Genomic DNA, 20,836 nt, shown 5'->3' on the forward strand with positions numbered 1-20,836 from the left:
TTATGCCTCCATTGATTGTAGAACTCGAGTTGTTAAGTTCTAATTTCCTAATGAGCCAGTATTTGAGTGGAGGAGTAGTTCAGCAGTGCGTAAGGGTCGTTTTATTTCGTACCTTAAGGCGGGAAAGTTAGTTTCCAAGGGTTGTGTCTATCACTTAGTCCGAGTTAATGACTCTAGTGTTGAGACACCTCCTATCGAGTCAGTTCCAGTTGTGAGTGAGTTTCCAGAAGTCTTTCTAGATGATCTACCCAAAGTCCCTCCTGAGAGAGAGATAGACTTCGGTATAGATATTTTTCTTGATACTCATCTAATATCTATTCCGCCATATAGAATGGCTCCAACAAAGTTGAAAGAACTAAAAGAAAAGTTGAAAGATCTCCTTGATATGGGCTTTATTCGACCAATTGTCTCACCTTGGGGAGCTCCGGTCTTATTTGTGAGGAAGAAGGATGGTTCCCTTAGGATGTGTATAGATTACCATCAGTTGAACAAGGTTACCATCAAGAATAAGTATCCTCTTTTGAGAATTGATGATCTTTTCGATCAGCTTTAGGGTGCCACCTGTTTCTCTAAGATAGACATCAGATTAAGCTACCATCAGTTAAGAGTAAGGGAATGTGACATTCCAAAGAAAGCTTTCAAGACCCGTATGGTCATTATGAGTTTCTGGTCATGTCGTTTGGTTTAACTAATGTTCCTGCATCGTTCATAGACCTTATGAATAGAGTGTTCAAGCCTTATTTAGATATGTTTGTTATCGTATTCATTGATGACATACTAATTTATTCGAGAGATGAGGAAGATCATGCTAGTCATCTCATAATAGTTCTCCAAACTCTAAAGGATAGGGAGTTATATGCTAAGTTCTCTAAATGTGAGTTTTGGCTTGAGTATGTGGCATTCTTGGGTCACATTGTTTTCAGTGATGGATTAGAGTTGACACTCAGAAAATAGAGGCAGTGCAGAATTGGCCTAGACCCGCATCTCCAACTGATATTAGGAATTTCTTGGGGTAGGCTAGATATTATAGAAGGTTCGTAGAGGGGTTCGCAACTATTTCATCCCCTTTGACCAAGTTGACTCAGAAAATAGGGAAGTTTCAATGGTCCAAGGCTTGTGAGAAAAGCTTTCAGGAATTGAAAAAGAGGTTGACTATTGCCCCAGTATTGACCTTACCAGAAGGTACTCAAGGTTTTGTTGTGTATTGTGATGCTTCCAGAGTTGGTTTGGGTTGTGTGTTAATGCAGAATGGTAAAGTTATAGCTTATGCCTCCAGACAGCTGAAATTTCACGAGAAAAATTACTTAGCCCATGATCTAGAGTTGGCTGTCGTAGTATTTGCTTTGAAAATATGACATCATTATTTGTATGGTGTTCATGTAGATGTATTCACTGATCACAAAAGCCTTCAATATATGTTTAGTCAGAAAGAGATTAATCTCAGACAAATGAGGAGGTTAGAGTTACTCAAGGACTACGACATGAGTATTCCTTATCACCCAGGTAAGGCTAATGTTGTTGTTGATGCCTTGAGCAGGTTGTTCATGGGTAGTACCGCCCATTTTAAGGAAGATAAGAAGGAGTTAGCAAAAGATGTGCATAGACTTGCACGCTTAGGAGTTCGACTAATGGATTCCACAGAAGGAGGAGTAGTGGTGATGAATGGGGATGAATCATCATTAGTGTCTGAAGTGAAACAGAAGCAAGACCAAGATCCTATTTTGTTTGAATTGAAGGCAAATTTTCATAAGCAAAAAGTAATGGCTTTTGAACAAGGGGGAGATGGTGTATTGAGGTATCAAGGTAGGTTATGTGTACCAAGGGTAGATGAACTCCAAGAAATGATCATGGAGGAAGCTCATAGCTCTAGATATTCTAACCATCCAGGTTCCACAAAGATGTATCGCGATTTGAGAGAAGTTTATTGGTGGAGTAGTATGAAGAAGGGCATTGCAGAGTTTGTTGCTAAGTGTCCGAATTGCCAACAAGTTAAAGTAGAGCACTAAAGGCTGGGTGGTATGGCTCAGAATATATAACTTCTGGAATGGAAGTGGAAGATGATCAATATGAATTTCATCACAGGTTTACCAAGATCTCGCAGGCAACATTATTCTATTTGGGTGATCGTTGATAGAATGAGAAAATCAGCCCACTTTTTGCCGGTAAAGACTACCCACTCAGCGAGGATTATGTCAAGTTGTATCTTCAAGAGGTAGTTAGACTTCATGGAGTTCTAGTTTCAATTATTTCGGATAAAGGTGACCAATTCACTACACAGTTCTGGAAATCTTTTCAAAAAGGCTTGGGTTCAAAGGTGAACTTAAGTACTGCTGTTGCAACCAAATCGCATATGCAAGTGCACATGGTCGTTCAAGTATTAAAGTGGCTCTTATAAAGAGCCGAGTATCGTACCCACATGGATTTACGCTAAGAATCACTTAATTTCTCCAACTTTCAGCTAAGCACAAGTGTTATCAATATTCCAAAAGTGATTTATTTTATAATTTTAAGAGTTTAAACAAAATATAACAAACACGATTCAATTTCAAGGGCTAAAAACAATGATTGGGTAAAGTCCAGGGAAGCAGCTTTTATCAGGATTCATACAATTAATATCATTTAAATGGGTATTTATCAACTATCGAATCAATGAATCATAGGGTTAAATGTATGATCATGGTCTCCTGACCTATAATCGCCTACGATAAATAACAACCTAACTACATCGTTGAGCAGGGATAGGCTGGACTAAGTAACCAGCATTATGATTTCTTCCTGTATAGTGACCAAGCATGGTTTCTAGGTATTTGCCTATCCTAGATACAAATTAACCATAATTATTAAGAATTAATCATGCTCCTTATGCCCCACATTCTATCATCTTATTCCTCTCCCGAGTTTAATTCGGACAATGTATTTATTTCAATGGTGATTTGTCACGAAATACAAAAAATAAGAACATAAGAAAGATTCATATGATAATTGATATTAACCCAATGAAAACTTAATAGATTACAATCATCTTGTAGCCACAACCCTAGAACTAGGGTATTTAGCTACTCATAATCAAAGATTTGATCAAGCAATGTTTAATAAACATAAAGAGATCGAAAGTAAAAGAGTTTAGGAAAGAACCATAAAAATAATGAAAACGTTCTCCCAAGTTGTCATTTTTCAAAACCCAGAAAAAGAATGTCTAATAAAATAAAATATCTAACTATTTATATAAAAAGTCAAAACTGGGAACAAAAGGTGCGACGTGGAGGCATCTTTAAATTCCCATTCGCACACAATTGCTCATCTCCGCGATGCGGGCACTCTACCGAGTGTTCTGCCTCAAACTCGCTCTGTTGAATTAATTTAGGACTTCCTTTCCGCGACACGAAGGCATATCTGAGATTTGATTCATGAGAAAACCCATTTCTACGCGAAACGGCTGCTACACGAAGGGTTCTGCCTCAAAAGTCATTTTACGACCCAAACAAAAATTCATCTCTGCGACGCAGAGAAGATATGGAGATTCCTTGATTTGCATTTCTTCACTCTTTTTCCTTGTTTCCTTTCAGCTCAGATCTTTTGTATTCTCCATTGTCCATTTTCGTGCTCGTTTCTCCAATTAAGCTCACCTACACAACTAATCATGTTGGTTAGCTCATAAACAACCAAAAGACTTGATAAGACTATAAACAAACACACATTAAATTCAAACTTAGCTTAAATGCGGGCATTATTAGATTTCTAGGCATATAACTATGCCTAAGATCACTACCCCACACTTAGAGCTTTGTTCGTCCTCGAACAACTTACTAACTACTCCTAGACCTAGACTCTCTATTATGGTATTTGTGCATCCGCCACTTTCTTCCAAGGATCTGTAACCAATTAACACAGACATGATTTCATTCAAAGTATGCATGACTCCTGTAATTAACTTGACAACTTTTAGCAACCAACGTATTTAACAAAATGTGCACCATTACATATCACCTATCTTTTATACAACAAGTGCCCCTCACTCCAAAGAATAGTCCACACACTCAACTCAGCAAATTGAATATTCTTTAAGGACTTTGCAAACAAGGTACACTCTCACTCAACAACAACATCAAACATGTATGCATTGAGAACCATAAGTTTGCTCATTATGTACATCTCTACTAATAAAGTCTGTTATGCTCAAAATCAAATAGGACTTGTTTCGGTTGTAATGTAGGTTTAAGGTAAGGGAGGATTCGTTTAAATAAAATTAGTGAATCCCCTCCCTAATGCACTATATTCAACTTTCTTCTTACATTCACAACTTTCTCTTTTCGTCTTACCCTTGCCTTTATTTCTCACTCGCCCCTTTATTTTATTTTTTGACACTCAACAATAACCACCCTTTACTTGGAGATTTCTCTTGAGTTATGGTGCACAATACCCTTGGAAGGGCCAGGGCCAGGGCCATCATTAAGGTATTTACCAAGTTAGCCACCTTCAACTTAGGCTTTTAACCTTAGTCGAAGTGCACAATGTCCTAAGGACCAGGGCAAATCTCATATTCAAACTCATGGGGTATCATTTTACCTCCTCTTTTAACTCTTCCCCAACAAACTAAACATTTCCACCCTATTTACTTTTTCCGTTGTTTTCACTTTTCCTCCGAACATAGTGCATTAGGGTTTTGGGATCAAAGCTAACGATATTAATAAAAAGGATTCGGCTTCATTATGTGGGTTAGAACAAAATCAAGGCTCATTTGGGCTATACTAGGGATATTATTTCTAAAAAGGCTAAAATTCCAAACAATTCAAAGAAAGCCTATTATCATCTTCTAAACACAATAACACTTGTATTTCGCTTCAATAACATGCATGGAAAGTTCTAGACTAAGATGCAAAACATGGACATTACAAAAACTCACCACTTAAGGCACAAGTTATTCTCAAGAATGGATCAATCACAGCAACACAATCAGATCATGCACAAGGTCCAAATTAACCATAAGTTGTATCATTCAAATCATATACAAAAAAAGTTTAACTGCATTCATATATCAATTTCAAACATGCTTTTCATACATATTCCTTTCAGAATTTCAGCTTCAGCACAAACCAACCTAAGACTTAATGACGAAATTGCCCTTAAGACGGTCTTCATACATCTATCATTGGGCAACATGACTCACCTATGACTACTGACTCAATCCTACAAAGACAAAATCTTTTTGTATTTTGTACGGTTCAAAGGGACTACCCTTGGCCAAAGAACCGAAAACAACCTCCAAGGAACTCAAAATAAAACAAAGCAAAGACAAAAAAACAGACTCTAAATAAAACAAAACAAAGACAAAAATAGATTCTAGCAATGTTCAATAATAAAAATATATATACAGACCAGGTATGCTTTTCATCCCTCACCCCACACTTAAACATTAGCTCTGTCCCCAGTGCTTTAAAAAAATATCAGAACAATACACGAGGTAAGGTGAAAACACTCCCTGATCAATCCTCAATCGCATCACCCCCTTCGGCCTCATCACCGGCCAGAGCGGGGCCTGCCTCCTCATCAAAATTGGACTCCACGTCTGAGCTAGTACGCAAGTGCTCCTCATCAGTCGAAATATCATTATCTACCGGCTCATGAAACGCAGGACCAATGCCAAGTAGGGCCTTGGCGTGGTCATTCAGGGTAACGCCTTTCAACATCTCCCAATTGCATATCAGTGGAAGCCATGCAGCCATTCTGATGGCGCAACATCTCTAAGACATACATCCTGGCCATAATCAACTCATCGCATCGATGGCGCTCAACAGTGGTAAGAGTTGGCCCAAACTCAGTGTCAGGTCCCTTTGTCCTGGTAATGTCCACCGGTGCTGGAAATAGGGGTGCCATGTAGTCCAAATTTTCTTTAGGAACACCTGCAACATGACACATCTTTGTAATCAGACCACCAAAAGCATACTTGTGGCCTTTGTGAACCCGGGCCTTTCGCATAGCAGATTTCAAAATGGCTCTGATATTCAGCTTCGTTCCAATCATCAAGGCATATACCAAGCACACCCTGTCACGAGTAATAACTGTGTAGTGGAACCTCGGTACCAAAAAATTCATGACAACATTTAACCAGATGTGCGTCTCCCTAAATATGTGACCGTAGGGAAAAGATTGGTGATATCTCTTCCCACTATGCTTAGTCCATTATGCCATGGATTGTGGACCGCACATAATATGTCTGATGGACCGGTATGGAGGGCGTATATTTAACCATGTCTGCACTAGTGGGTATGTATCCTATGGTGTACCCAATATGTCATTTATACCTGAGGGAGTGATAGGCACATTCCTTTCTCGTACCGTCACAAAATGGGATCTCACCTCCGGCACCCAGTTGGCGTAGAACTCTCAGATCATGTGCAAGTTGCACTCTTCTTGTTCGGCAAAGATAAACTCCATCCCTAGCTCCCTAATCCGCTTTATGATCTGTGGGAATTCACGCGCCAGGCTGTCCCTGTCAATACAAACATCAGAGAAATAGATGGCCTCGGTGTGCTTTTTGTACCAAGCCTTGCCTTCCTTGGTGACAACTTTTACCCCAAACCGCCTAGTTTGGCCCTTGGGAACTGCAGGGGCAAGTGGGACATTCCCACTCCTGACATGTTTCCTATGGCTAGATGTGGCCACTTTCTTGCCGGTTCTTTGTGAGCTCGACATGATCACCTGCAAACATAACATAATTCAGCCCAAACGACTACATAACAATGATAAAAATATGGGTGGTGTGCACACACCACCCCACACTTAGTTCAATGCAGCCTCTTGCCTAGGTACTCAAACTTCCCACAAATAACCGACAACACACTCGTAGTGCTACTCAAGACTTCACACCACTAATATAGACCTATGAATACACACTATCATCCAGCCAACACCACTAAGCAACACTTACCATTCATGCATTTATCGCCAAAATAATGTATACTCAAGAATTGAACACTATAGGCACCCAATTTGCAATGAGAACATATTTAAACACCTATTAGACCTCACTAGTGTAAGCATTCAAAACCCCATAATTTCTCTAAACCCACAGGTACATAACAAGAAAATAATGCTACTCAAGATTTCGAATTCACCAATGTTTATACACTACCTAATTCAACTCAATACCCTATAATGCAATCAAATGGAAACTTCTACTTAGTCTTCGAAATCCCAATAAATTGATAGTTTAGACATCCATTCCCAATCATGCATAACCCATTCCTCTAACTAGGTATATTCATGTAACCCCCAAATCACCAATAATCAACATGAAGTGATATCTACTTAAGAATTCAAAATCACCGAGATAAACATAACACAGCCCTCTCACCACAACCCATAAACTACAAATAACTACCTCCACAATTTCCCATACCCAACTTCTCAAGACAACAGTTATCCCAGGAAAAATCATCTATATCGCGCAAGAAAAACTCAAAGTACATACCTGGAGTTGTGAAATCGAGGGAAAATCGACAAGAAGAAAAGTTACATTAACTCCGCGTTATAGATGAACCTCAGAGAAATCGCAAGGGAGAGGGGAGGGGAGGGGAGGGGAGAAAATCGCAGTGAAAACAGGGTGAATAATGGGGGTTTTCGGTGAAATTAAGGTTAAAAGGGGGAATGGGTCGGGTTATTTCTTTTTTAAAATGGGCAAAACTCATTTCATTTATGGAACATCATAATCTGCTTACCTGGGGCGCGACACGGTGCCTTCACAGACTGTTCTGCCTTGGCGAAACTAATTAATTTCATGAGGGAAAAATTTGAACCAGCCTTCGTGACGCGACTCCATCACGGAGCTGCCTTTTTTTGACATAGAATGAACTTACCGTCGAATCAAAATTCGGGCCTCCCTCCGCTACGCGGTTCCTTCACGGACCCCTCTACCTCGTTTTGGAAAATTAATTCCAAACGAGGTGAAATTTGTACCCCTCTCCACGACGCACCTTGGGTCAAAATAACTTATTCCTGCACACTTTAAACACATAACCCATTAGTGAAAACACGATGGGTTGCCTCCCATCCAGCGCCTTAGTTTTGGTCGTGGCACGACTCATATTTTTGTATTTTTTAAATATTTCATTTTTTCACTAATTCCTATGAATTGAAATGACAAAACAAAAGAAAAGAAATCCTAACTATTACAAGCGTTCACGGGTTGCCTCCCGTGTAGTGCTTGATTTAACATCGCGGCACGACCCATCTCATGACTCATTCGTCATTCAATATGAGCGCTCCAAGCTCACGATCCATATCATTCTCAAAATAGTGCTTGACCCTTTGTCCATTCACAAGGAAAGTAGAGCTCTTGTCCTTGTTCTTTAGTTCCACCGAACAATGTTGAGTCATTCTCACAACTTCAAAAGGGCCACTCCATTTAGACCGAAGCTTTCTGGGGAACAACTTCAACCTTGAGTTAAACAACAACACTAATTGACCAGGCTCAAAGGTGTGTGACACAATATGCTTGTCATGCCACCTTTTGGTTTTCTCTTTGTACAACTTAGCATTTTCATAGGTGTAAAGCATGAACTCTTCTAACTCATCCAGCTGCGTTATTCTCTTTCTTTCGGCTAACTTAGCATCCAAATTCAACTTTTTGATCACCCAGTATGCCTTATGCTCCAATTCAGCTGGTAGATGACACACTTTTCCAAACACCATTCGATAAAGAGAACTCCCTATCGGTGTCTTGTACGCAGTCTGGTATGACCACAGAGCATCATCTAGCCTGTCAGTCTAGTTTTTCCTTTGGGCATTCACAGTCTTTTGGAGGATTTGCTTGACCTCTATATTAGGCACTTCCACCTGCCCACTAGTTTGGGGATGATATGTTGTAGCTACCTTGTGTCTCACCCCATATTTAGCTAATAAATTACGCACTAAACTATTAATAAAGTGTGTACCTTCATCACTGATCATAGCCCTTGGAGTTCCAAACCTGGTGAAGATATGTTTCTGGATGAATTTCACGAACACCTTTGAATAATTAGATGGTAATGCAACAACCTCCACCCACTTGGACACGTAATCCACTGAGACTAAGATGTATTGATTACCACGGGAAGATGGGAATGGTCCCATGAAGTCTATCCCCCAAATGACACAGATTTCCACCTCCAATATATTGCTCAATGGCATCTCATGCCTTATTGAAATGGTTCCCATTCTCTGACAGTCATCACAACCCTTCACAAACATAACAACATCTTTAAAAAGAGTAGGCCAAAAAAAGCCAGATTGTTATACCTTATGTGTAGTTCGTTCGCCCCCGTGGTGTCCACCACATGGTGAAGAGTGACAACTCTCCAACACTTGTGTCGCCTCCTCTTCAACTATACACCTTCTCATCATTTGATCAGGTCCCTGCTTGAATAAGAAGGGCTCATCCCATACATAGAAGTGTGCATCATACTTCAGCCTTTACTTTTGATGTGTTGAGGCCCCAGGTGGAAATAAACCACTTACCAGAAAATTAACAATGTTAGCATACCAAGGCACTTGAGCAAGGTCCAAGGCAAGCAATTGCTCATCAGGAAACTCTTCGCGAATCTGCCCCTCATTTTGCAAATGAGATGAATCCTCCAATCTGGACAGATAATCAACTATCTGGTTCTCAGTTCCCTTCCTATCTCTTATCTCTAGATCAAACTCTTGTAACAGCAGAATCCACCTAATCAGCCTCTGCTTGGCATCCTTCTTGTTAAACAAATATCGGATTGCAACATAATAAGTGTAGACTATAACCTTAGTTCCCACCAGATATGATCTGAACTTATCAAACACAAACACCAATGCCAACATCTCTTTTTCAATAACAGTATAATTTGACTGGGCTGCATCAAGCATCTTGCTCGCATAGTATATGGAATGAAACATCTTATCTTTTTGTTGCCCAAGCACTGCCCCAACTGTTATATCACTGCCATCACACATAAGCTCGAATGAAAGCTCCCATTTTGGAGCAATCAGAATATGAGTTTCTATCAATTTCTTCTTCAATAGCTCAAATGCCTGCAAACACTTCTCATCAAAAAGAAATTTCATCTCTTTCTCTAACGAGCTGCACATGGGTCTTGCAGTCTTATAGAAGTCCTTGATGAACCTCTTATAAAACTCAGCGTGGCCTAAAATACGTCTAACTCCCTTCACCGTGATAGGTGGTGGCAACTTCTCAATAACCTCCACTTTAGCTTTGTCAACTTCCAGCCCATTCTTGGAGATTTTGTGCCCCAACACAATTCCATCTCGAACTAGAAAGTGACACTTCTCCCAGTTCAACACCAGATTTTTTTCTTCACACCAGCAAGAACTCTGTCAATATTAGTCAAACAAAGTTCAAAAGACTCACCAAACACCGAGAAGTCGCCCATGAACACTTCAACAAAATCCTCCACCATATCATGGAAGATTGCCATCATGCATCTCTGAAATATCGCTGGTGCATTGCATAAGAGGAATGGCATGCGCTTGAATGCATACGTGCCATACGGACAAGTGAAGGTAGTCTTCTCCTGGTCCTCTAGTGCAATAACAATATGATTGTACCTTGAGTAGCCATCAAGGAAGCAGTACTATTCCTGACCCACCAATCTATCCAACATCTAATCAATAAAAAGTACGGGGTAATAGTCCTTTATGGTGGCATCATTCAAATTTATGTAGTCCATGCAGAACTACCACCCAGTCACTGTTCTTGTGGGGATCAACTCGTTCTTTTCATTAGTTATCACCGTCATTCCGCCCTTCTTAGGCACACACTGTACTAAACTCACCCATTTACTATCTGATATGGGGTACACGATCCCTGTATCTAACCACTTGATTACTTCTTTTATCACCACATCCTTCATCACTGGATTTAGTCTCCGCTGATGTTGTGCACTCGGCTTATGCCCTTCCTCCATTTATATTTTATGCATGCAACAACGCAGGACTAATTCCATGGATGTCAGACATTTGCCAACCCAAGGCTGTTTTTCTCTTCTTTAAGATGATTAATGCTGCTTTAGAAAAAATAACTGGTAAAGTTTTATCTTCACCCAAAAATGCATACCTGAGGTGGGCTGACAATGTTTTTAACTCCAGCTGGGGTGCTTCTTCAATGGAGGGCTTGGGTGGAGGACCCAACACCCTATTTAAAGGCTCCCAATGATCTCCAGATGTACCAACAAAGGCCACATCAAGATATTACACCATTTCATGTGCCTCAACATCCCCATAGATATTATCTTCTAACAACACTCGCTTTAAAGGGTCCTTATATGCAATGTATCGAGCCTCTGCCTTAAGATCTATTACAGTTATGGCAAACAACTCCTCATAAACAGTTGGCAACTTTAATTTTATGTACACGTCGAACATCTTCACTTTATCATGTGCCCGCATAGTAAGTTGCCTAGCTGCTACATCTATCATAGGCCGCCCAATAGCCAAGAAAGGTCTTCCCAAGATGAATGGGACCTCAGGATCTAGCTCAAAATTTAACACCATAAAGTCTACTGGAATATCAATGATCCCACTTGCACTAACACATCCTCTACAACACCCTCAGGCCTAACAACAGATCTATCAGCCAATTGTAAGATGATGGTAGTAGGTTTAGGACTACCCAACCCTAGCTTTTTGTACAGCGAAGTTGGCATCAAATTGATGCTAGCTCCTAGATCACACAATCCCCGCGCAAGAATGCTCTGCCCTATAGTGATTTGAACCGTAAATCTACCTGGATCTTTCAATTTTGTAGGCAACTTATTTTGGATTCTAGAGCTGCACTCTTCAGTAAGTGCCATAGTCTCATATTCGGTCAGCCTCCTTTTGTTCGCCACAATCTCCTTCACATATTTGGCATACCTAGGTATACCATGCAAAACATCTATCAATGGCAAGTTAATGTGAACTTGTTTCAAAAAAGAGAGAAACTTACCTAAACATTCATCCTCCTTCTATTTCTTGAACTTTTGAGGGAATGGAGGAAGTGGTTTCACTATTGGTTGCACTCTTTCTTCTTGTGCAACAACTTCGCCCTCATTGGGTTCACTCTCTTTCATCACAGTTTCAGTGTTTATTTTCTTAGGAGCTAACTCCTCCAATTGCAAACCACTATGAGTACCTAACGCGTTTACCTACTTGGGATTTGGATTAGTGTTTCCCGACAAACCTCCTTTTGGTCTTGAGCTCTGGGCACTAGCAAACTGCCCGAATTGCTTCTCCAGATTCTGTGTAGCCAACTAATTATTTCTCACATCAGCAGCTAACTGGGCTTGATCATCCATGATCTTTTTCAGCATCTCCTCCATGCTCATGTTACCAGACTACTTATTAGGCTGCACCTGTTGGGCCTATGGTTGGTACCCTTGGGCATTTCCTTGGGTTCTATACTGATTTTGGCCTTGACCCTGATTTTGATTTCCACCCCAAGAAAAGTTTGGATGGTTGCGCCAACTCAGGTTGTAAGAGTTTCCATAATTTTGTTGGCCTCCTCCTCGTTGTGCATTGCCTACAAAATTAACAGAATCCGAGTTTGCACCACATACCTCTGCAATATGATAACAACATCCGCAGATCTCACACCAAGTTGGTGGTTGTTAAACTGCATTTACCTGCGCGGGTTGTTGTCCCAATGCTAGATTGGTGAAGTGTGTGTTCATCATATTCTGCATTGTAGCAATCTGTGTAGTTAAAGCAGACACTGCATCTACTTCTAGCATACCTGCAGTTTTTTGTATCACAGGTTTCACCCCTCCACCGTTCCATTCGGGGTTGCCCTGCGAGATCCTGTTCAGCAAGGTGAATAGCTCAGCATATGTCTTCTCCAAAGCCTGACCACCTGCAGCTGAATCAAGTAGAATTTTGGTGTTAGGCTCCAATCCTTCAATGAAGGTATGGACTAACACCTCATTAGATTGATGATGATGTGGACAGCTCATCAACATCGATTTAAACCTGTCCCAAGCTTGGTACAAGTTCTCTCCCCCTTTCTATCTAAAACTCAGAATGTCACTCCTCAACTTCGTTGTTTTTCCAGATGGAAAAAATCTGATGAGGAACTTCTGTGCCAGATCATTCCAGGTGGAAATTGAGTTCGTGGGCTTTGAGTTTAACCATCTTTTTGCTTCCCCAAGCAGAGAGAAGGGGAATAAAGTGTGCCTCACGTAATCCTCATTTACTCCAGTTGGAGTGTAAGTATCGTTGATCTCAAGGAAGTTTCGGATGTGGACTGTTGGATCTTGGTGCGATAGAACAATGAACTGCCTATTGGTGTGCAATAGTTGCACCATACTCAGCTTCAGTTCAAACTTTCCACCAGCTGCAGGTTTCTGAATACATGATGTCGCATTGGTGGTACGTGGGATTACCACGTCTCTTACCTTCATCTCAGCCATTATTTCAGGTTCCTCTTGCTCAACTCTTGCTACTGGAGATGTTGGTTGACTAGCAACAAGAGGGATCGGATAAGTAAGTCGTCTTAGCCTTCTCCGGTAGTGCACATATCTTTTTTGTTCCGCTAGAGGTTATACTAATCCTTGATCGTCGTCCAGTTTGAAATTCCAATACAACCTGCAACAATGAATTGCTAAGATCAAATTGTCAACACTTGCTTTTTAACTTCAGAAATCAGAAAATCAGATAATTCCTAATTCTAAAGTCCTCGGTAGTGGCGCTAAAAGCTTATTGCACCCAAATCGCACACGCAAGTGCACGTGGTCATTCAAGTATTAAAGTGGCTCTTATAAAGAGTCGGGTATCGTGCCCTCAGGGACTTACGCTTATAATCACTTAATTTCTCCAACTTTCAGCTAAGCACAAGTGTTATCAATATTCCAAAAGTGATTTATTTTATAATTCTAAGAGTTTAAACAAAATGTAACAAATACTATTCAATTCAAGGGTTCAAAACAATGATTGGGTAAAGTCCAGGGCTGCAACTTTTATCAGTATTCATGCAATTAATATCATTTAAATGGGTAATTATTAACTATCGAATCAATGAATCACAGGGTTAAATGTATGATCATGGTCTCCCGACCTCTAATCACCTATTATAAATAACAACCTAACTACATTGTTGAGGGGGGATAGGCTAGATTAAGTACCGAACATTACGATTTCTTCATGTATAGTGACCAAAAATGGTTTCTAGGTATATCCCTATCCTAGATACAAATTAACCATAATTATTAAGAATTAATAATGCTCCTTATGCCCCACGTTCTATCATCTTATTCCTTTCCCAAGTTCAATTTGGACAATGTATTTATTTCAATGGTGATCAGTCACGAAATACAAAAACTAAGAACATAAGAAAGATTCATATGATAATTGATATTAACCCAATGAAAACTTAATAGATTACAATCATTTTGTAGCCACAACCCTAGAACTAGGGTATTTAGCTACTCATTATCAAAGATTCAATCAAGCAATGTTTAATAAACATAAAGAGATCGAAAGTAAAAGAGTTTAGAAAACAACCCTAAAAATGATGAAAACGTTCTCCTAAGTCGTCATTCTTCAAAACCCAGAAAAAGAATATCTAATAAAATAAAATATTTAACTATTTATACTAAAAGTTGAAACGGCCACAACTGGGAACAAAGGGCGCGACGAGGAGGCATCTTTAAATTCCCGTTGGCACATAATTTCTCATCTCTGCGATGCGGGCACTACACAGAGTGTTCTGCCTCAAACTCTCTTTGTTGAATTAATTTAGGTCTTCCACTCCACAACGCGGATGCATATTTGAGATTTGATTCGTGAGAAAACCCATTTCTCCACGAAGCGACTGCTACATGGAGGGTTCTGCCTCAAAAGTCATTTACGACCCAAACTAAAAATTCCTCTCCACGACGCGAAGAGGATACGAAAATTCCTTGATTTGGATTTCTTCATTCTTCTTCCTTGCTTCCTTTCAGCTCAGATCTTTTGTGTTCCCCATTATCCATTTTCGTGCTCGTTTCTCCAATTAAGCTCACCTACACAACTAATCATGTTGGTTAGCTCATAAACAACCAAAAAACTCGATAAGACTATAAGCAAACACACATTGAATTCAAACTTAGCTTAAATGCGGGTATTATCAGATTTCTAGGCATATAACTATGCCTAAGATCAACTGCTTTTCATCCGTAGACAAAGGGTCAAGCAGAGCGCACTGTTCAGACTCTAGAAGATATGTTGAGGGCCTGTGTGATTGATTTCAAGGGAAATTGGGATGATCACCTACCTCTGATTAAGTTCGCTTACAATAATAGTTACCACTCTAGCATCCTGATGGCTCCATATGAAACTCTTTATGGGAGAAGATGCAAATCTACTATTGGATGGTTTGAAGTTAGTGAAGCTGGATTGATAGGACCATACTTAGTTCATCAAGCCAAAAGTTATTCAAGAAAGGTTGAAAATAGCGCAAAGTCGTCAGAAATCCTACACTGATGTTAGGAGGAGAGAGTTAGAGTTTGAGGTAGATGATTGGGTATACTTGAAAGTTTCACCCATGAAAGGTGTTATGAGATTTGGTAAGAAGGAAAAGTGTCACCCCCGGTATATTGGCCCTTACGGAATATCGAAGAAGGTTGGTAGTGTAGCTTATGAGTTAGAGTTACCCTAAGAGTTAGCAACGGTTCATCCAGTATTTCAAATTTCCATGTTGAAGAAGTGCATGGGATATCCTTCACTTATCATACCAACTGAAGATATTGGTATCAATGATAACTTATCTTATGAGGAGATTCCTGTTACGATTCTAGATCGCCAAGTTCGCAAGTTGAGGACTAAGGAAGTAGCATCAGTCAAAGTTCTTTGGAGAAATCAGTTTGTTGAGGAACTACTTGGGAAGCTGAGGAGGATATGAAGAAGAGATATCCATATCTCTTTGAGCCCGGAGAAATTCTAGATCAAGGTACTAATTCTATTCTTAGTACTTTTTAAATTGGCATGTTTAATGCATTAGATTTGCTTGTTGGGTGTTTTAGCTGAATGTATATGTTACACTCTTAGCCTACTAAGATTAATCTCATTCGAGGACAAATGTTTCCAAGGGGTAGATATTGCAACACATCGATATTTCAAAGAACTAGAAAAAAAAGCTAGAATTAGAAAGAGTCATTTTTGGAAAGAATGAAAAATCTGGAAAATTGGTTAAGTTATGTTAAGTTTGAGTTTTTGGTCAACTTCAAACAACCATAACTCCTAGCTCATGAATAAATAGGTGTACTACTAGATACCGTAGGAAATATCTTTGACTTATCTTTCCAACCCCGCCAAGTTTGCTCAATTCCAAGTTTGTATGAATGAGATATGTCCATTTGAAGTTGGGCTATTCAGATAAGGAAACTCAACCGGATTTTGAAAGGGTATTTTGGTCTTTTCCATACCCAGTTAATTAATTTCGTTTTTAGAAGTTTAATTGGGGTGTAATCAGAATTTGATCAGTTTACGCTTTTACAAAACACGCTAGGGCTTGGAGAAAAGAGAAATGAGGAGAAAGGAGAAGAAAAGTTCAAGATTCGTCAAGTTCTTGCAATTTTGGTTGTGGATTTCACCAAGGATTAAATCCTACGAGGTATGTGAGATCACATAGTGTTGGGTTAGTTCACCCACGCACCAATCATAATTCAATTTAGTGTAATTGTGTTCTTGAAAGAAAATATTATGAGTTCTTGATGAAATTTGTTTAATTAAGTTCTTGTGGGTTCTTGTTGTTGAAGTTGTTGAGACATTTCTTGAGTTTGATTCATGAAATTAGGTGTGTTTTTGAGTAGATTCCTACATATATTAGTGTTATAGTCGAATCTAAGTGCTTGGGGAAAGAACCAATCAAATTAGAGGGTTTAGAGTTGAAAAACGAGAAAGAAATTTCGTCAAAAATCTGGGGAGAGGGCTGGGGCGCCATGCCTCTCAGAGCACCCCAAAAGGGTTCCTGAAATTTGGCCTCTTGAGCACCGCGCCAGCCAGAGCGCCCCAAGCCAGTGTCTGAAGTTTCAAGGTTGGCACCCAGCGCCTCTCAGAGCGCCAGGGTCACTAGAACTTCTACCCACTTCTTTCTGTTTGAGTTCCCTAGCAACGTACCTAAGTTTCCTAGTTGATTTCTATACTCTAAGGTACATATAAACATCATGAAATCATCCATAAACATGAGATCATGAGCCTTGAATCCATAATTCAATTCAAGGAAAGTTAAGTGTCAAGTCAAGAGAAGTTCATAGAGTTTTCTAAAAGTCTTTTACAAATGTTTTAACTTGGTTTTAAGGCTTGAGTTTTGAGTTGAGTAAATAGTAAGAGTAAAGTTTCATTTCTTCAAAAGATTATACGGGAACTAAGTATTCCCAAGATTTCAAATATTTTCACATTTAAACAAGAAAGGAAACACCGATTTTCAAGAGAGCCTTTGGGCTATTTTTTGAGTAATTATCTCAAACCACAGAAAAAGTTTTTGCTATTAAAACATATGAGCAAAGTATATTTAGGGAGTAGTATTGATCACCAATATGAGGACGAGTTCATAATAACTCAAGTCTCTATAAACCGTGTAACAATTGTGGGTAAGAAATGGTCATACTTTTTAATTGATTCCTTAGTGCTTTTTAGCATAGACTAGTGGACCCACTTAGTTGAGACATTCTATATCACGGCAAGGTATAGGACAGTTCTGGCAGCGAGTGCGAGACGTTTGTAATGACTCGGAAAATGATAGTTTGAACTAGAGCCTAAACGCGAGGGTTAACGTCAAGGGTTAAGGGCAAAGGCTAAGGGTTTTGGGTTAAGGCCATGGTTAAGGGACCAAAGCTGCTTAAAACTAGGCCTAGCCACTGCCTACAATGACCACGAGGGTCTTCTCAACCCGTGGTGGCCACCACGAGTCATGGTGACACCCGTGATTGGCATGGCAGTGTGCCCTAGAAAGGTGCCAAGCCAAGGCTCCCCGTCACAAGCCACTTCACAGCTCGTGGTCATGACCACAGGCCATAGAAAGGCTTGTGGGGTTGCCTTGGCCTTGTGGGAGTTGGAAGATGTTGAGTGAGCTACTGGTCAACGGACCACGGGCCGTGCTTCGCTTGACAAGCCATGGGAGGTGACTGTGAAGATCACTTAGGCTCAAGAGAGGCAAGGCTCTAAGGCCTTGACACTGCCTCAAGACCACGACATCAACCACGACTCGTGGTCTTGACCACGGATCGTGGGAGGTTTTGTGGTCATGCCTTGGCCTCAAAGGAGACTTGGCAAGTTGAGAAGGCTACTGCCTAAGGGACCACGGGAACCACCACGACACATGGTCCCCTTCACGACCCGTCCAAATGGGGGTGGTCCCTAACGGGGATGCCTAAGTTGAGGGTTTTTGAGTAATTTCATTTTAATTAATTAATGTGTGGGGTCATTTTAAAATGTTTTATATCAATAGTATATATAGTTTAGGTGCCAAAACACTTCATTTACTCATTATTTCTCCAAAACCCAAATCAAAACAAAAGAGTTATTCCCTCTCAATATTTCTCTTTCTAGAAGTTCCCAAAGAAGAAGAAAAAGAAATGGGAGCTAGGGTTGTGGATTCAAGGTGTTCTTCCTCAAATATCTTGGGGATTCTGAAATGACCCAAAAAGTTCTTAAAAATGTGCTTCGGAGTTACCGGAAACTTGTTTAGCTATATAAAAAAAATCCGTTACGTTTTTCGAAAATCCAACTTCATATTCTTGTTTAGGGGGTCAAATTGAGTGGGAAATGGTTCTAACCCAAATTTTAGAGCAACCGTATCAAAATCCAAAATTTCCAAGTGAAGCCTTTTTCGAGGGTCTACTTTGGAGGGTCATATCTCCTAGCACACAAATTATTGGGTGGCTAATAACATATCCATGGAAAGCCCTTTGAGTTAGCTACCTAACGCACTTCGTTTCACCTCATTGGGAGTTCGGACGAAGAAGTTAAACCCATTTTTGTAAAATCTGTCCGGCAGGAAAGACAATTTCCAGTGAGCGATTTTACTGTTCACCTGCCTCATTTTTTTTTCTAAGTGTTGGACCATTTTTCCAAAGGGCCTATGTTATTTCCTATATACCATTAGTTCAATTCCCATCTCTAAAACATTTCCCAAAACACCTCTCCCATACTTAGACACATTTTCTCTCAAGTTCTCTCAAGAACCCTAATCCAAAACCTTCCTCAAGATTGAAGAGACTCTTGCTCCAAGTTCCAAGCTTCCATTGAAGACACTCTCAAGACCTTCATAAAAACTCAAGGTATGTGGTGTTGAACTCATGGGTCCTTCCACCCATAGTGCCTAGACTCTATTCTACTCACTAATTCATGGTTTAAGTTAAGATTCATAAATTAGTCTTGTTCTTTGTAATAATATCCTGCACATTGAATTTTAAACATGAAAAGTGATTGTTTTGAGCATGTTGTGACTCTAGAACTTGAACCTAAATTTGGAATGGATGTGGAGATTTTCATGTGGTATTGTGGGTGTTAAAAAGGTGTTGTTGTAGGTTGTTCACTGGTTTGGCTGCATAATTACTACCCTATTCTACATGCTCTTTGATTCCATTTCATGCCTTCAAGGTGTTTGACAAATTGTCCAACTATGGAGAATTGATGAATCGATGCTTTAAAGCTTGAGTTATGAGATGTATGGAAATCCAGAGATGTGTTGATGACAAACTAAGCTTGTGTATATGTTCATTCCATACGTGAGATTGCATTAGAGCCTAATGGGAATTTCCTATATAAAGTGTTGCATGACCATGCTCGGTCCGGGGGAAAAGAACCGGACAACCATGTGAGAGGTTTATATCTCACCACCTAGGATGCTTGGGGTGTGACCAACATCAACCATGTGAGAGGTTTATATCTCACCACCTAGGATGCTTGGGGTGTGACCAACATCAACCATGTGAGGGGTTTATACCTTGCCACCAGGGTGTCCGGTGTGAACGGCATCCCCCATCCTAAGTTGGGGTTATAGATTGGTTGGATCATGCATACACATATGATATCTACTATTAGTATAGATTTACTTAAATATGTTTTGACTTCACTTTGATCATGCATCCTCATATTGTTATTCATAATGCCTATGAAACTATTTCTTGTATTTCGATTGTGTCTTTGTCTATTGTTGTGTTGCACCCCGCATACTTAGTACATTCCAAGTACTAACGCATATTTTGCCTACATGATGTCACCATGTAGGGACCGGAGCTACTCTTGATCCTTATCTCCATTCACGTGGCTAGTACGGTGCTTATCCGAGTTGTTGGTGAGTCCTCAATGATTCGAGGGCTATGTTATGTTTCCTACTCCTATGTTTTGAGACTTTAGCTTGCAATTGTATTTTGACTATGAGGGGAGCCGGTAGTATGTCATGGCCCCGTCCTATCTATGTATGTAGAGGTGTGCGTTGGACAAGTATTTTGTAAATGAGCTTGACTCTTGTTCTATGATGTCATTTTGAAATGGTTTGCCCTTAGTACCTATTCCCCGTTAATTAATGTTGAATGTACTTCCGCGACCGATGAAGTGTGATGACAAGTTTGAGAGGCTTGTTTGGGGTTCCTTCGGGTTCCTCATTCGCCATGTCACGTCTAGGCCCTAGGCTTGGGTCGTGACAGATTCACAAGCAAGTTATGTTGATCCTTCATCTAGGGGTAGCATTTACCCCTAGATTCCATTCAAAGGTAAATTTCAAAGTTATCAAGTTTCTCAAAACCTAGGGTTTTTACTCTAAGTCGTGGGTTCCTTCTTCTAACGTTTTCAAAGGTTAATTAATGACAAATTGTGATTGAATTAGTGTTTAAATGATGATTTATGATGAAAA

At 40.0% G+C, this 20,836-nt stretch overlaps 1 pseudogene; it reads left to right on the forward strand.

Moving 5' to 3' along the window:
- Positions 1-1,760: 1,760 nt before the first annotated feature.
- Positions 1,761-18,049, forward strand: LOC125823526 (uncharacterized; annotated as a pseudogene).
- The last annotated feature ends 2,787 nt before the right edge of the window (positions 18,050-20,836 follow it).

The sequence above is a fragment of the Solanum verrucosum genome, unplaced genomic scaffold, assembly GCF_900185275.1.
Source record: "Solanum verrucosum unplaced genomic scaffold, falcon-dt-bn FXZP01000299.1, whole genome shotgun sequence".
Classification (NCBI taxonomy): Eukaryota; Viridiplantae; Streptophyta; class Magnoliopsida; order Solanales; family Solanaceae; genus Solanum; species Solanum verrucosum.